This window comes from Struthio camelus, chromosome Z (assembly GCF_040807025.1).
Source record: "Struthio camelus isolate bStrCam1 chromosome Z, bStrCam1.hap1, whole genome shotgun sequence".
NCBI classification, from domain to species: domain Eukaryota; kingdom Metazoa; phylum Chordata; class Aves; order Struthioniformes; family Struthionidae; genus Struthio; species Struthio camelus.
In genome coordinates, this window is record NC_090982.1 from 57,351,446 (window position 1) to 57,367,149 (window position 15,704).

General features: G+C 36.2%; 1 long non-coding RNA gene across 2 annotated transcripts in view; it reads left to right on the forward strand.

Annotated features, from left to right (window-relative positions):
- Positions 1-372: 372 nt before the first annotated feature.
- LOC138064549 (uncharacterized) overlaps positions 373-15,704 on the forward strand; it is a 43,617-nt gene continuing 28,285 nt past the window's right edge. For both annotated transcript variants that reach the window (XR_011137813.1, XR_011137814.1), the window contains exon 1: positions 373-616. This is a non-coding gene — a long non-coding RNA (uncharacterized lncRNA). The remainder of the gene's footprint in view (positions 617-15,704) is intronic.

Genomic DNA, 15,704 nt, shown 5'->3' on the forward strand with positions numbered 1-15,704 from the left:
GTGCTTCAGACCTAAGAACTGCTTTGGTATCTAGATGCTTCACAAGTGTCCCTGTGGCAAACATCTATTTTGGGCAACCTTTCCTCAGGCACGAGTATGAAGTAACTTTCAGCATGTTTGGCGAGATGACTTTTGCTCTTTTGCATACGGTGCACACATAGGGAAAAAGAAGAAAATGCCTCATTTTTCTTATCTCAATGAGGGCTGATGCCTCTCTGTCCTCATCCCCTTCATATAACTCAAACCCAGCTGAAGACAGATGCAGAAGGAGCCATTAGAATTCCTGTGCAATCAAGCAAACTTTCTCTTAAAGCTGAAGGCAAAATTTGGGGACTGATATATTCAGCAAAATCTGTTCACAGATTATCTAGATGAACCACGTGGAGTGGGGAAGTCTCCCTGTAAGTGGAGGATGGAGAGGAGGAAAAAGCTGAGTAGGATGTGAGGACCAGACCTGTCATTGCTGGATGACTGGAGCTTTGAAGCCATCCTGCACATCTGACATGGCAGAAACCTTCCCAGCAGACCTATAAATGGTAGTGTCCTAAGTTATCGGGCTCAACTCTTCAAAGAAAATCAGTGACCTATAAAGGAACACCGACAAGTCATCAGACTGGTAAGAACATAATTTCTGTATGAGGTTTATTTCAGAAAGATGGGTAGTGATGATTCAGAGAGGAGAAAAAGAGCTTTTAGTTGCTTTGAGTTTCTGGGAGAGAAAGGGAAGACAGGAAAATCTTGAATGCAGGTGTGTGTAAGAGAAATAATAGTTCTCAAGCTTGGATCCTGTCTGACAGCACAGAGCTGGGGTGAGCTCTTTTGTTCCACGCTTGGGGACTAATCAAAGCTTTCCTCAAGGCAACCAGCAAATCAGAAGCCCTTTAGGGGCATCAAGACTTGTGGGTAGCACATTATGCTGGACTCCTGTTTAAAATCCTGTCTGCAGTCGCTTTTTCTTTATTAATATCTGGACGGGATTCCAAGTCATTGCTAGACATTTAAAGGATGATAAATGATATTGCAAATGATGGAGGGAATGACACTTTGAAAAAAACTTCAGTGAGAATTTTGGAGTGCAATTTTTAGACAGTTTTAAAATATGTGTGTGGGAAAAGTTTTGTGTAAATTAAGATTTCATAAATTCTGAACATCACCAATAGTATATTAAATTGAGCCCTGTTACACCATTATTAGATACAATGTTCTATTGCACCATAGTGTTCTTCTATGACCTAAAATTAAGAAAAATGAACGATTAAAATTATTCTCTGAGATTTCAAATAATCCCTTAACTTCTAATTGAAAATACTAAAGGATGAACAAAGCACATAGTTAACATAAACCTCTGCATATTGGAACAAATTTCAGATTTAAAACATCAGTTTCTGGCAGTACCGTACTGAAAACAAATCACTATTTTATACATTGATAAGAAGGAAAATGAGAAGGGCCAATAAGTACTACGACAGAAAATTGCTAATGTACTATTTTGATAATGAGATTTATATGTGTGTACGCAAGGGCAGGAATATTGTTTCCTCTTTCTCCTGCCTCCCACCAATATCAGCTCCCAACATGAAGGGCTACAAGTTGTTTTGCAATGAATTAGAATGAGGCTTTATCCACACATGCAATAAAAAGAAATTGTAGTGTAACAACTGAAACCGGGACAACATTCTTTGTGACTATTTTCTCTTTTGTTCTGCTATTAAAATACTGCTCAATCTTTTCAAGCAGGCTGAATTCTTGCTTTTACAAAATAGGCAAAAATGAGTTTGTTAGTGAATCTAAAAAGCTGAACTCTCAGATAAGCAGCAATAACCAAGAACCAACATCAGAGCTCAATATCTGGAGTAAAAGTTTAGTGTAAGAATTTACATGACTGTTTCTGCTCTGAGAAATGGTCTTTGCAATAGAGTCTGGACATAATCAGTATGAATTTTTTGTAGCTGCTTTAACCCAATGATTAGCATTTTTCCCTTCAAGAGGTTATATGAGTATAAGCGAAAGTGTTAAGAAGCGGTGGAGAATATTCTGTTCTTTGTAATTCTCATTCATGTCTCATAATTATAACTCTTACCTACATCACAGTTATTTGGAGTCCAGTCACTAAGCTGTGAGTATGTTCTTTTCTGTGAAATTCTGAATTTCCTGTTGCCATTCAGGCAGTAATCACTCCATGTCATATAGAGATCTGAAAATGAATATAAGTGTATACAGTATATATGCACCATATGTTTTTAATTCAAGTGTAAACAGAGGCAAATGTTCCAGTAGTTCTTATTTTATCCAAGCCAATTAACACAAACTAAAGTTATTTCAGTGAATACTCAATAGCTGTTTGTACACATAATGATTATAATCATCACATACACAGTATATGCAGTACTACCCTGTATATACAGAATATTTCAGAGCATTATCCAATTTTTATATTCCAATACAGAATGTAGAACTAATGAGATGAGGTATATAACATTAAACATTTAATCAAAAATATGCACCCTTCTTGATGGCAATTCCTTCAAAAAGCAAATCCAAACCACCGTGTTTCATAGACAAGGTATTTTATCAAGTAGGATCATGTTCAGAATAATTATACTAAACACTCTAATTACTATTATAGCTTTCTAAATCTTTTAATTTTGTTCAAATGCTATTTTAAGCAAGGTATAATTCTTTTACCATGATGTTGCTAAGCCTATTAATGATTCCTACATGTAGAAACATCCAGGGCAATGCAACTATATCCTAATGCAGACTTTCCATAAGAAGAGCTTAAGCTTGTCTGGACGCAGTCTAATTTAATCATCCGCAGTTAGGTATTCAGACTATATCTCTTGTTTTAACAAATATTCTCCACCATAAACTGTGGCAGAGCAAAACTACCATTAAGCAAATGAACAGAAGTTGGTAAATCCTAGCAATGTGCAAAAGAATATTCAGATTACAAAGATGGGGACAATCATGGATGGAAAAAAAAGCAACATAGCTAAGCCATTGAGCTAGTCTGGGGTCAAGATGGACATTTAAATATGATTATGTTACTCCATATGTTACTACCTGATCTCCTGATTTTTAGACCCAAAAGCAGCTAAGTAGCCTAAGGCTTCAGTAATTGTACTATTCTTCAATCTAATAACTGTTTTGCCTTACCAAAAGATGCAAAAGCAAATTATATAGTATAATCAGGGGACTGTTGTCTGGAATAAGATACGATGCCACTACTTAGTGCAAGAAGGGCGATCAGAATCTTCTGCCTAGGATCCTACAAGTGAGAAATTGGATGTGCTTAAGCCTCCAGAGGTTGCTGTGCTTTCACTTCTGTGTGTGGTGGGTTTTTTGTTAAATAGTGTAGACAAGTACAATGATAGGATAACTGGGTTTATGGAGAATCGCTCTCATCCAGCTCCTGGCCATATGTTGTTCTAATTATGTGCATCAGGCGATTTCATGCATGTGAACTGAAGCCTGTGTAGGCTTCGAAGGAACAGGCCTTATCACTGGACTAGGACATCTGAAATTCATGGAAAATTGATTGAGAATTTTCAGGACATGGACTGGCAAATGGGATTCAAAGGAACTCCTAAGTAGAACTAGCTAAGACTTTAGGATTAAGTTTTTAATTGCTGCAATTTACAAAACTATAATGTTCTTTCAGAAAGTATTTTTTTGATAAATGTATCATTGTGAGGGTTTCTTAAACTGAGGCTGTAAGAGAGAGGGAGAGAAAATATGGACAAAACAAGGAATGAATCTGTATCTCCCTGGGTGTATCTACACTGTGAAGTAGAAGATAGGGAGAAACTTGACTGCTAGACTTTTGATTGCCTACACTGCCTTACACTCAGTTTGCTCCCTGGCTCACTGATGGCTTCAAACAGCTATCTTCAAGACAATATATGAGAACATGTTAGGGTAGAGGTGACTTCAGGTACCTTTCCCAACAGGCAGTGTGGACAGGATGATGCCTTTCTGGTTCCCCCTATCCAACAGAGCTGCCTGCTTTGTGTCCCGCTGTGACCCCGTAACCTCACACCACTTCTCTGTGACAGCATCTGAGTTGAATTCTCAGGTCTCAAAATCTGAACTGAAAAAAACACCCACAAATTATAACTGAATCTTTAAAGCACAGAGGATGCGGGAGAGACTAAGGCCAAGCATGGTGCAGGCAAGATGCAACCAACCTGCACTGGAGGGGACGAGGTCTAGACAGTAGACAAGTCTGAGGCACTTGGCCTCGATTCACAGGACTCATTTATCTGGCATGAGAGATATACTTGTGCTTTCTGGGCGTACCCTCATAGCCCATCTAGCTCATCCTTTTAGAACTGACATTTTTGGCATCTTTCAGCATACTTAAAGTACTACCTGATCATTTATCTGTCAGCAGTTGTGTGCCATTTTTTCTAGATGTTGTCTAATTTGAGTAGTTTGTTAGGCATTTTACATCAAAGAAACCTTTCCCTTATTATTCTATGCAAGTCAGAATGTGAGGACATTTGTGGGTGATTTTTCTTTCACTCTGATTTTTATAATTTAGATAAATAGTATGATAAAGGGGGCCTGAAATCCTGCCACAGCAGAATAACTTTCTGAAACTGCTTTGCGATTGCTTTCCCTGGGACTGAAGTCTTCTCACCATCACACTGGTTTGACACCGTGGAATTACACTAGTCTGCGCATTTCCTCTTTCGGGTCCTGTAAGAGCTGAGATCTGGCAGGAAAATCAAGATGCATCAATGTCTGAAAACTGTGGCAAGTTTTGTTTATTTACATGAAAAAATAAAAAACAGCAACAACATTTATCCTATCCACTTTGGCTTTTTAAAGTACAAATATATACATCTGCAAAGGAAAATGATAGGCAGCTGATAAGACATACCTAGTTAACTTGCCAGTGAGAAGATTTAAATTAAATACCATGAAAGAGGAAAAAAAAAAAATGGCAAGACTAATGAATGAAAATTCCCTAGGGAGGCTACAGAATCTCCACAGCTGGACGTTATTAAGCACAAGATAGACAAACTTCTCTTAAAAGTAAGTTGAGTATAGTCGATCTTCCACGATAAAGAATGGACTACAAGACCTTCTCAGGTCCTTTGCAGCTCTATAATTTTATCATTTTATGGTAAAAATAATTTCCATATTTATGACATTTATTGTTTATTTTATGGCAATAATTGACATAAAATGATAAGCTAAACTGTAAATTCTTAATATTATTGGACGAATTGCATGTTGTGTCATTCATGGCTTATGAGGGAAAAAATAATTACTTAAATGTGCATTCTGAATAGCTGGAAAATGGTAATTCTATACATGTGCCCATGGGAGATGAAAAAGGTATTCAAAGAGAAGCTACATTTTTAAATCCCTTTGTCTTTCAATTGCTGGGAATTTTTTTTTACTCTTATGATAATATTCATCTATTTTTTACGTAAACTCAGAGTCTAAAAGCAGCAAATCTGCCAGATAAGTGGGATGGAGGTAAGGAAACTGGCTGAATGTTTTGAAGTGGTGTAGCCTGTTCACAAGTGTGGAATCGGAGATAAATTAAATTCCTACTTTGATGCTAAGGACCATTTGTGACCAGCATTTTTTTTTTATTTGTGTGTGTGTTTTTTTTAATTTAAGGCTGAAATCTGAGTGGGGGCTATGTCTAAATATATACATGTGATATACAAAAGTGTTATTTAATTGAAAATTTTATTTAGGACATCCAAAGGTTTATATGTAGTAGTGAAGTTGGGCGATTTGATCATCTGGATAAATCTCAGCATCCTGAAAGCAAAGTATCTTAAATGATCTCCTGGTCAACATCAGTAACTATGCCAAGCTGAGTGGTGTGAGCACTAAAAAAAGTACATTGAATAGACTTAATTCTGTGCAGAGAGATGAAATGCTGAAAGTACTAACCATTTCAAACAATGTATAGCTCTTTGCACGGCCAATTTTGTAAGAAAGCTGTTTGTTCTTCCAGGATCCTCACCAGTATTGAGGCATTTGTAATGCCATAACCATTTCTATGGCATCCTCTATTTAAAAAATATACTTTTATACTTTATAAAACTCCACAGTGTAGTGTCCCACAGCAAGACAAAATTGCCTGAAAAGTCCTATCCTTGTTCTTAGAACTGCTGCATGCTAAACATAATTTCCTGTTTCAGTGTATCAAGTGGTACCAGTACCACTCTTATGTATTTGTAACCATTTATGTATTTTGGTTAGATGAGCTGCTCAGAAGGGTCTCGGTGTTAACTCTGGAAGACAGTAACTTTAAAGAGCTTAAGCATGACGCATGACTGGCGAGTAATCAGGAATATCTCAAAGGAGTAGAAGTGCTCCAAAGCTGGAGCAAGAGGGAAGGCAGAAGAAAGCAGATGGATTCATATAATTAGCAAGTAATAATATGTCACTGTTCTGCAGTTTAATTTGCAAGCTTTTTTTTGTCCTTTTGCTGTATGCTTGAGAAAGCGCACCTCAACAACTAACAGCAGCCATGGCCTTGTCTCGTTGGAGCCAACAGGAGTTTTGCCTTTGACTTCAGAGGGGTCAGTCACTTTGAAGGAAATGATCAGATCAGCAGTTTTGCCCTGACAAACAGATACGGGACTGAAAGAAAATAGATGAGAAAACAACTTTTAATTAACAAACATGAGCTGCTGAGAGGAATATGCTGACTGTGTGAATTTTTTCTCACTTTCTTGAATGGAGAAGTCAAACTGAAGTTACCCTCAGCTTGACCTTGGAGCATGTCCACTTCTTAATTATGCTCAGCACAAAGAGGATGAGATGCTGTGAAGCCAGTGCGCTCTGAGCCTGCTAGCATTAGTCCTCTGTCTCTGTGTAAGACCTGGTCTACAGCTATGCCTCAGCTCTCTTATTTACTTTGAACATTTCATTCTGTGGATTAGGCCTCTCTATCTCTCTCTCTTTTTTTTTTTTTTTTTTTTTATGGTCTGATCAGTCTTTTAAAAAATTCATATACTCCAGATCTTGCCCTCAAGCTAAGTAACAGTTCCAAAAACACCTTCTGTGTTCCAGGCTTAAAACTAAAAATCAACTGGGAAATAACAAGACTTGAGGAGGGCTATAAAAGTAAAGCTGCTTGGGGCAGTGGGGTAGGGGAAGTAATACTTGGATGGCTAAAAAAAACCACCTAAGGCAAAGACTTTTTCTTAGAGCGAAAAAAGGAAACCATGTGTAAACCAGAAAGATAATTTTTCTGAGAAAAAGGTAAACATTGAGGGGTGGGGAGAACAGCAGGCAAGACCATTACTAATAAAAAGAATGATGCTATATTGCTTCTAAATGTCAGCTAATGAAAGGACATCGATGAGAGATGAAGATTCTGATTTTTTTCTTATCGTTTGCAATTCCCTGGAGAGAAGTAGGATCTCAAATGACATGGGAACATGAAAAAGGAAATGAGAAATTAAGAAAGGGAGTCGATTATGTTTTATGAGGTACTATATCCAACAAACTGGGAACTTACCTTGAGTTGCTAACAGTAAGTTGCACACCTGCCTTTGAGACTGCAAAATCATGCCAGAGAATTTATACCGAGTATATACCCAAATTGAAGAAATTGATTTCCTTCTGTAAAATGATGTATGCTCTAACACTGACAACCTGTATGAGATGATTCTCTTGGGCTTTTATGACTTCAACTTTTTTGCTCAGAACTGCAATGTGAAAAATACGTGGCATTCTTTCAGCTTTTAATAAGACACTGTCCTCTATTGCTCTAAGAAAATTCTTATATCTGAACAGAAAATGATGCTAAAATAAGACACGGAAAAGTTACAATCGACAGATTCTTTTATTTGTCATTAAATGCAAGTTGTAAGTAAACAAATGATGCTTCTGTGTGGACCAAATTGTTATTTTGTCAATCAGGTAGGAAGTCTTTAACACTGGGAACATTTTTTATTTTGTTGTGTTAACTGTAAGTATATATGTTGGTGTCTGTGCGCTTGATAGAAAAGAATAAAAAGGTATGACATCTTGAATAGTGCTGTCAATCACATGCTATTACTTGGCAGGTGAGATAATCTTCGTTTCAGTGGAATTCTTTTTGGAATTTTTTTAGGCTAAAGTCAATTACATGAAATGGAACTTTTAATTAGGGAACGTTATGTTTTCAAATTTAGCATTCTATGTGAGTTGGTGTTACTACACCAGTCAGTACACTAGGAGTGAAATCTTGGCTCAGGTGAAATCAATTACAAAACTCCCATTGATTTTAATGGTGCTGAAAATTCACCCAATGTGATTACACACAACATTAATTCTCCAGGGTACTCTTTTTTTAACTGATGGATTACTGAAGTGGTATATAAAGGTTAAGTAAAAGTAGCAGGAAGGACAGAACATTTACTGAGGTCATGGGTGCCTAGGAAGAACAGAGAACAAGAGAAGAGAGGGTAAAAGCAAACTGGAGGGTGAAAGAGTGTAAGAAAAGAGAACATCATGGTTAGAGGTGGAGGGACGACAAAAAAAAGTGCAAGTATGCTGTCTGTGTAACTCTAACCTGGCAGTAAACACGCAGAAAAATTAATCTAATATGTCATATAACTAAGAAGCATTTGCAAAATATTATTTAACTAATTATACTCACTGATGATGAAAACAGCAGGAAGGCTATTCTACTAATAATAGAAATGCTAGTAGAAAAATGTATAGGATTACTGGGATTTTACTTATGTCTTTACACTTTTGGATTTTTTTTTTTCCTTCCATTTTCACTTCAGAAACTGATGTTTCAGTTGGACTGTGCTGTGCTTCTGCTACCAGGCTCCACCAGTTAGATCCTACACTTTAAAAAGGAATCCTGTATAATATTTGAGTGATTATCACCATCTTATTTATTACTATGGACCAATCTAAAAGATATTTTGTGTAGAACTGGAAGGAGAAATATCTACACGTTGAACTAGTGGACTGGATTTCAAAGTGGAAACAAACTCATCCTTTGTAGATCACATAAAAAGGGGACAAAGAATGCAACTCGACAGATGGGCTAAACTAACAAAACAGGTGTTTCAAGGATTGGTACTCATTACCATTTTGCATAGGTATGCAAAATTTTTAATGAAATGATCTTCATAAAAATGGCTGCTGACGGTTCTCTTCAACCACATGGTTTCTGTCTCTGTATGGATGGAGAATTTTCACCTGGCCAGAAACTTGGTGCAGGTTCACTTGAGATCCTCTTAGATTTGTTAGGATTTTCAGACACCTGAATATATAGCAGGTCTATATTAGCATAATTGTATGTGGTTAATAAATATTTATCCACCAAAATTACTCAAAACTTTAATGTTTAAGAAAGGCTGAACAAGTTAAAGTTGAAAAATGCTTACAAGTAGAAAAATGATTTTGGAGTTTTATAGATTTACTTCCTTGAAAAAATACTACCTGATTTTTTTGAAGACCATTCAGATAGTTTTCAAACCATTTCAGTTACAAATATGAATGTGTGTATATATATATATTTATATATAGGTATGTATGTATGTGTATGCAAAACATAACCTTCCAGTGAAGAGTAAATATATTGGCACAGCAGTCCTTTAGGACTTATGATCTTAAAAGAAGCTATGGAGTCACTGGATCTTCCAAAAACATCTTACGGAAAGAAAGAAAAGACCTTTAAAACTGTACTTTTACTCCACAGAAGCTTAAGTATTTGAGATATTTATTATACTTGAATGTGATCATAACATCACAAACAGCTATTTGTAGTTTTAGTGGACAACTGCATATCAGCTGTGGTAGTGGAGTTAAAGTTCTGAGAATATTTTTTGGCACAAATATGAAAGTAGTATAAAATATACTTCAGTCTTGAATGCTGGCAATCATTTTCCCCCAAAGACCTCTGTTTTTGAAGGATTTGTACCTTGCTTTGTTCAATATAAGATCTGTAGGCTTGAGACACTAAGCATGAAAATGTACAGAATTTTGAAAAAAACTTGCATAATAGTAACATGACTGAAATGAAATCCACATTTTCTTTGTATCTGGCTCCATAACAAATCATGGGCACCTTGAACTGTCTTTCCTTGCTTTTGAGAGTGGAGAGAATTTCCAGTGTACCTTCTATTTCGCTTTTTTATCAGAAAGTCCCTGGAACCTTCCGATTTGTTTTGTATATACCTGATTCATCAGCTGTCTCAAAGCTTCCATTTTGAGCATCCTTGAACTGATCAAATTGATAAGACGACCGAGATCTATAGTGTTACTGTAGCTGCTTTTAGATGTGTCATGTTCTTTTTATAGTCCTGCACTGTTATTACAGCTTCCATACTGGTCAAACCTGCAGACATGATTGATTTACAGGGAAAAGCTTTCCGCAGAACAAATTTGTCTGTGAAGTTCCCCATTGAAGCTGGTGAAAAAATACTCCAGACAATTTTGTCCCCAGTGTTCTAATTGTATTAACTTGCATTAAAGGAACAAAAGTTTTTAAAAAATATTAAAAAATAATAAATAGTAACACATAATCACTTATTTTCATTGTATGTAAATAAACTTGTATACTAAATAAGCTCTTTTTCCATATATAGGTTCTCTATTTTGGGGAAAAACATGAAAGAACAGCAAATATATTTTAAAATTCATACTTTCAATTTTAAGAGTTACATTTCCAACCACAAAAGAAGAGTATCTTCCTTGCTTCACTTCCTTTCAATAGAAGAATATATTCAGCAGTTCCACTTTTTCACTGATGGTTTGTCAAAAACAAAGAAAAGAAAAAGGTTGGAGGAGAAGGAAATGAAGTAGAAAAATGTTAAGTTAATACCAAATCTGCGCTATCTTCTCTGAGAAAAATCTTCCTAGCTTCAGTAGCTTTGTAAATGCAATGTCATCATGGTTTTACAAAATGTTCATATCTTTGTAGGATTTTCTTGTCTTTTTTTGGTAGGAAAATATTTCAATGACTGCAATTGTACGATGAAAACACTTACTGCATGTGGCAAATTGCTACTACTTACTAAGGATATTAAGTCAACATGTAAAACTTCCAGACTAAAGTCAATATTTGTAAAATTCTTTGGGAGATCTCTATGGAGCTTGAAGGTCGTATTTTTGTATATTAATATACAAAAAGAGATGCATGCAAACACTTGGAAGACTCAACTGAAATACCGTAGCAACATCCTATGTTCTAAAATCTTTAAGTTGTTTAAGGCTATAAAAAGATTTTTTTTAAAAATCTCAAAATCAAGGAAAGGCCTAATGTTGTAAAATCCTGCTTGGCTCTACAACTACTAACAGCTTAGCTACTAACCCTTCATGTCCTGTTGATTTCAATGGAAACTAAATGATTGTGATGTTTACTCTTGCTCCATTACAGTAAAGCCATAACTTCCTCAGTCATTAACTCACTTTCTAACAGAGGTGTTACATATTTTTCTTAGAACTGTAAATCACACTCATGATCAGACCTTAACATTAGCTGCATAATATAGGTTTCATTATTTAGCATGCATACCCAGAAATGTAAAAATACATCATTGATTTCATCAGACTCAAAATACATATGGCAAGATAAGCAAAATACTTACACCATTTAAATATTCTAAATGTTATCACCGAATTTTCCAGCTATGCTATTTTTCAGGGTGAATTAGGGACTAGCTCTCAAAATTTGCCATCTGTGGCTAACTCAAAATCATTGACAACCTGGAAATAAGAGTGTCACTTACTCCTATCTGGCTGCACACTCTCTCTGTTTTTGTGCGTCCAGGCAATTATAGGGCAGAGATAGTACATTCCCTAACCTCTCCTTGATAATTTAATTCACAGTGCTCAACCTTCATCCCGTGATCCAGACCAAAGTCCTGGGAAACTAAGAGTCTGTCTTCCTAGACTTTACTCAGTCTTTTCACTCCATGTGGATTGCAAAGGAGGTTAGCCTAAGGAAACGAAGACTTCCGCTCTAGCAGTGGCTGAAAACATACTTCTCCCTGGTATTTTTTTCACTTTGTACTGGAGTATCAAAACAAGTTTCTTCATGTTTAGTATATGAAGCTAAAGAGGGGAACAGCCTCTCCTGCTCTGGTATAATACCTGACTTTCAACACTTGTCAATGCTGTTAGTGCTGTCTGAGCAGTTGTGCCAGACCGAGGTCCTTCCTGTGTGACTCCTCAGTCTACACATAAGACTAATCCAAGGGTCACTAGGGAAATACTGGAAGCCGAACTCTAGATTTCTGGAGAAGTTTATTCTCTGACCAGGCTGTGCATGTAAAGACCAAAGACATGGGTGGCCAATAAGTAGGATTTTGGTTTTGTTTTGTGTGAGTCCTGTTTCATGCTTTAAGGTACTAAGCTATTCCTGCACATTCTTAGACTGCTAGAAGGAAGATTATATAAGTGATAATTGAAATGCTCTGGGTTTGGATTTACGGTGTGCTCTTATGCTATTTCTGGCATGTGAATTTGCAGAGCAGCAGCTGTTCCGTAGTAAGTATATGGAAATTCTTAATCCTTTGTAAAGGCAAAAATAACTTTCCCACTTTTTACTGGTGATCCACATACTTTTTATTTCTTTTGTGTAAAGATGTGTGGACAGTTGCCATGAAAGAAGGGGAATTTGGTAAGTCTATGCACTGGTCTATAACACAATAGTTGGTTTATTGCAACTTTATCTTGAGTCTTATATTCGTATTGTGTTACGTACCTGACTGTGGTACCTCCTTCTCTCCCATAAGTCCAAATGCAAGTGCTCCAAGACGCCAAGCTGTGTGCTCAGTCAATGCCTGAAAGGTGGTTTTTCAGCACATTTAACAGATTTGTCCTTTGCGTGACTTGGGGAAAGTTTAGACACCTTTCTGCCTCAGGTTGGATTATGAGGATTTAGACGGGATTTCAGCACCTTCTTGTCCAGATTTTGATTTTATTTCTTAAAACACGTCAACATAGGAGCCTTGCTTAGGCTTTGGTACGTTGCTGCCTCCTTTCACCCTGTTTCTAATATTTAGAAAACTTCAATGTCTAAAATATAGCTACTGGCAGACCTTAGATGTTACAAAACTTCAGGCTATATAAGATGATGAATAGCTATACTGAATCATTCTCTAAGAGCTTACACTCCACCTACACCCATCCTAGGCTCCTGAAATAAACCATTTGAGTGTTGATCTGAGAGTCACTGAAAAGTTTCCAGTCGCACACCACAGAAATATGCTGATATCTGCTTGTTGACTTTAACTGGGGTACATTTATTTGCAAAAATTGAATATCTGGGCCCACATCTTTTGTTTCAGATTATGGTAGAAGATGTTCAGAAGATTTTGCCTTCATTTTACGTCTAACTTTTCTTGATTTTGTGCTCTATTAATAATGAATGAGATGATATGATTTAGACATTGCAGTATGAAAAGCTGATTGATATCATAAGCTTGTTTAATTTTGCCTTTCTTTGATAAAACACCACTAAAAGAGAATTTATAGTTGCCTAACAATTTGTTATTTAAAGCTGGACATCTCTATGTGGTCAGCAGGGAAATCTACCAGTATAATTTTGACATTGCAACATCGCTTCAATAGGCATACATTGGCATTGGTTTCATTTTACTTCAGCTTATTATTCATAGTATCATCTGGATAGACTTGCAATGACTTTGTTTTGTCTTGATATTATAACATAATCTGCATATATTTGCATAAAATAATCAGACAGTCGTTGAGCGTCTCAGGCAACAATTGCGCACGCTCTGAAGTATTACCTCAGATGAAAATGTCTACAAGGTTTTTTCCAAATGTATTTAGAATCTCTGAATCTTTAAGTGGTAGCTCTCCGGACCACAAACTTCAGCAGTTAAATTTTAATTTATAAAATGTATTTTTTATATGATCTGTGTAATTTTTACAGAAAAAACACGTTATTGCGTGTCGTCAGGCATCCCTACCTGTCTCTGAACCGAGTAGGTAAACCATATATGCTCTACATCTAATTCTTCAAACTGATAACTGAAATAATAGCCATATGTATATCTGAATCCAAGTTTTCTTCATCAGTTTGGCTGTTTCTGGGATTTTTCTCAGGAATAGAAAGTTCTCATGTTTTTCATCTGCTAGTTAGAGCTAACCGCCTGCACACAGGCCCTCCTGGCAGGGCTCTGAATACTCTAATCATATCGGAGCATTCAGTTTGATCCATGAGAGTGGACACTTGTTGACAGGGTGGAAGTGCCTGAAGGTGGAAATCTATTTACAACTTATGGGGGAGTCTTGGAGCTTCACTTTAGGAACATTAAATGAGAGGCATCTTTCTTCTTCTCAGACTGACAAGACTCATATCCTATAATTTTATACTCCTAAATAAGAAGAGAGCTTTAGAAAAAATGTTTTCCTTTATGGATCCATTTGCCAGGAAAATGAGGTTTTTCTCTCTGTCTCTATCTATTTCTTTGTTTTATTTTATATTTACATAAATATAAGTATATATTATAACTACAGATACATGCATATGCCACACTGTGACTTACCTGCATCTTGCTTTTCTGCCAAAAAATGGAGGAGTTCGGATGACTGACTTCGATATATAAACGTAGACTGCACTTTCTCCATGTTGGCTAGTTATACCAGGGATATTCAACTCCATTGCTATGTGAAATCAGTGATTTTTGTATATGGAGAAAGTCTCAACTTCCTTCAATTAAAAAATATATACAGGACAGAGCCTTCCGTTAAACTAAATGACATTTTTTGGATTTTTGTTGAATATAACATGATAATGAACTATTGCCTTGAAGTTTCCTCATAAAGAGACGGAGAACATGAAAATAATTATAAAGTCTGAAAAAAAGATTTTAAATATGATGAGGAGTTCAGGTAAGTCACTGAAAATTTTCTTCATTTTTGTATCCTAGAAAATTTTGTCTTTCATCCACCTCAATATGGGCTTAAATTGTTTCTTCAAAGAAAGATTTTAAGAAACATCAGCACAGGTCACTTTCCTTTATTCCCAGTTGCTGTAATTGAAACTTTTTACTGACATCATTACATTAAACAAGCAGAAAGTGAAACTGTGATAAAAGACGGACTCCAGATAAGAAGCAGAATGGTGTGTCTGTAATGGTCTGACCTCTTGAACAAATATCTGTTTGGAGTCAAGATAAAAATGAAAATTAAAATAGCAACAACTCACCGTATATCAATGAAACTAAAAGCTTATACTTAATAAGTTTCACAATACCTTGGCAAATGCAGAAAGGAAGAAACAATCTTAAGGATGCATCATACTATTTTAAGTATCCAGTTAGTGTGTTTCTTCAATAATCTTCCAGCAGCTTCAGAAATGTTATCCTTTTTCACCTTTGTACTGCAAGATGTTAAGCTTTGCTGAATTTAAGTTCTCTGGGCCAGGTGTCACTTTATTGATCTGTATTTGTATAGTGTGTAACACAGTGCAAATCCTCATCCATGGTTAGTGTTTCTTGGTACTTTAGTAATATAAATAATAGATACCACTAATAATGCAACATGAACAAGAGCAGTCTGTTTTTTTTCTGACTGGTCAGGCAGACTGCTGCAGCACTCAGTAAAATGACTTGCGTGTGCAGTGGCTTATTTAGCCCCTGAGGACATGGGGAAAAAGCAGACCATGCACTCTTAAATTAAAACAAAGTATGTATATCTCAATCCTGTGCAACTTCAATCCTAAAAAGAGGAGTAACCATTAATTTCAG